Below are 2,792 nucleotides of genomic sequence, written 5' to 3' on the forward strand. Positions count from 1 at the left end.
TTTCAGGTCTGATCCTGTGGCCACCGTCTCTGGCTTGTCCAGGTATGATTGTGTCGTTGACAAACGCGGATGGGGAAAGACACGGTTGTTTCCTCTTCCAATTGAATAAGTCGCGCTTGGTATACGCAGTCTCCGGTACACTTCGTAGCGGGTACTTGCAAGTCTTTTCTTTCGCTGAGTTTTAGGAAGCAAAGTCCAATGATGAGAATCGTGATCAGGGGTTCTAGACACAAAGGGCTTATCCTAATAATTGCGTCGTTCAGAAATCTTTTAACCCTCTGGGGTCTAAGGGTAAAATGAGGCACACTGGTGATTGTGCGATGCTCTGACATTTGTGTAAATTACATCAACTTTATATACAGTGATTCCAAAGTGTTTCATATCTTTGTTTTCAGCACAGACTCAGCTACAATAATATGGCAGCAGTAAGTAGGTCATAATCATGTATGGACTGCTCTAAAAACACACAAACTGTAAACAGTAGTTTTGAACATGCACAGGAATGTTGTAATAAAGCACACTGAACAATTGTGACTAAGACTTTTGGTCACTGAAATGTGTTCATCAAGGTCTTGGGTATCAAAAGATGACAAAATATTTTAGCAAATCCAATGAGAAATATAAAATACATTGCTAAAAGTTAGTGTTGTGACTACTATTTATCAACACCAGGTGAGAATGGCAGGGCAAATGGCCTTTCTGTAATGAATATGCAATGGGTAGGACGACCTGCCAGCTAAGTAGGCTATTCACACCTGGCCGCATGCCTCCCCACCACTAAGACAAAGACTCAGTGAGCCATTTAGAAGACAGAAACAAAGACATCTTTTGATTTTCAGAACATTTATTGAAGCAAACTATACGCATGGAAGATGAGATGAGACTGGTGTACTCTTGCAATGCTTGCGTGGCCTCTTAGCTAGTGGTGAACTAGGCCGTGTTTCCTGATCAGCATCTCTGTAAATATGATAAAAACTAAATTGTTAGGAAATGTGACATCAAATCAAACTTTATTTATATAGCACATTTCCTTCAACAGGTGAAAATTAAATGTGCTTTACAAAAAAGGGGCAAACCACTAACTAATGAAAACAAAACTTAGGAAATGTGACATGGTTATATCATATACAAACAAAGAACCAAACAAACACAACCAGACGCAGAGAGGTAGCCTATAATTTTGAGAAGCAATGGTTAGAATCGTTCGTAGTGTGGGAATTTACAAGTGCGCATATTAGTGAATATTCCTACAAGCACACAGAGAATGCAATACAGCACATATTTACAAATGCAAGCTATCAACGAAACAACATTAGCTAAATTAAATAAACATTGCTATTCCAGCTCAACTACACGCAAATCATCAATAACAATGCCGAAATTTGAAGTAGGCTAGGTCTGTTTAGCTAAGTGGTTATTATATTGCTATTTCCCGAATTTACTTACAGTATGCTAATATCGATTGTGCGAGGACATCAGTTTTAGAATCTTAGCCACGCCACGGGCTATTTATTACCAATATGATCGAAAAACATACAGTCTACCTGATACTTCTAACACAACCAGACGCAGAGAGCCTAGCCTATAATTTTGAGGTGCAATAGTTCGAATCGTTCGTAGTGTGGGAATTTACAAACGTGCATATTGCTGGATATTCCTACAAACACACAGATACGTTGCAATACAGTACACATATCTACCAATATGATCATAAGAAATATACTTACACATGAAGTTGATCCTCAGCTGGATCAGTTCGCTGTTCGAAATGACACCGCTCTTCATCAGTGTCAGCTTCCGGACGGACCGTTTTCCAAAATTAAACGAAATGTTCACCTCAAAAGAAGTGAATTAGGTGACACTTTGACATTCTATCCCGCTTTCGCAGACTTGGCATTTCTCACATGGATCTCGCATCGTGAACAATGAAGAGAAACCTGAGCACACGTGGCCGCCGTAGGTCCTCCCGACACGGAGCTGCAGGCCCGGCGTTGTCCGTCGGCGCCCCCGCACGTTATCCGCGGAAGAGGGAGAGGAGACACAATAACCGCCCGACTGGCAGAGGGCGCAAGCGAGCCACGGACCGCTGCAAACCGGCTTGTTAGCTGACTTACTTAACCAACTTCACTTACCCAGCTAGCTAGCTAGCTAACTAAGAAAGAAAAAAAGGGAAAAAAAGACAATAAAACAAAAAAAAAACCCACAAGGACTCCGTTGCTTGCCTACCCATCAAGACCAGCAGCAGCAAGATATTTCGCCCTTCCTTTGCACCCAAAAATAGAGGCACACCGTTCCTGGACGTACTGCAATACCAGGTCGATGCGTGGAGCGGACGGAGCAAGTTTCTTCTCTGACTCCCAGTCCCAAAAATCAGTTTAATACGTAGTCCCTAGATAGGGGACGTATCAGATATTAAACTGATAAGAACAGATCTTTTAATTCTTTTATTTTTTATAATGAAAACCCTCACCACAGTTACAGACATTGGTATTTACATCATTATGTACAACAAAGCTATTTACAGTATAAATCAAATTACAAATACCCAAACTTTACATATTCATTTTCACACAGACCTTTAACACCACATTATTGCATGCAATTCACTACCCTCCTATAATAAAGAAATTAAAGTAATATACCATGTAAAAAAATCAAAATCTCTTTAAACCGTAACACAATGGAGAATCAAGCCATTCAAACTCGAAGTACCTTTTCCAAGCCACCCCCCCCCCCAATGATGCCAAACCCAGTCCCATCCCCGCACAACCCCATCGACCCTCACCCACTGT

General features: G+C 41.0%; 1 non-coding gene across 1 annotated transcript; it reads right to left on the reverse strand.

Moving 5' to 3' along the window:
- Positions 1–2,278: 2,278 nt before the first annotated feature.
- LOC135245406 (U2 spliceosomal RNA) lies at positions 2,279–2,463 on the reverse strand. The gene has a single exon (XR_010327226.1). It is a non-coding gene; the product is annotated as a U2 spliceosomal RNA (small nuclear RNA).
- Positions 2,464–2,792: the final 329 nt, after the last annotated feature.

This window comes from Anguilla rostrata, chromosome 18 (assembly GCF_018555375.3).
Source record: "Anguilla rostrata isolate EN2019 chromosome 18, ASM1855537v3, whole genome shotgun sequence".
Classification (NCBI taxonomy): domain Eukaryota; kingdom Metazoa; phylum Chordata; class Actinopteri; order Anguilliformes; family Anguillidae; genus Anguilla; species Anguilla rostrata.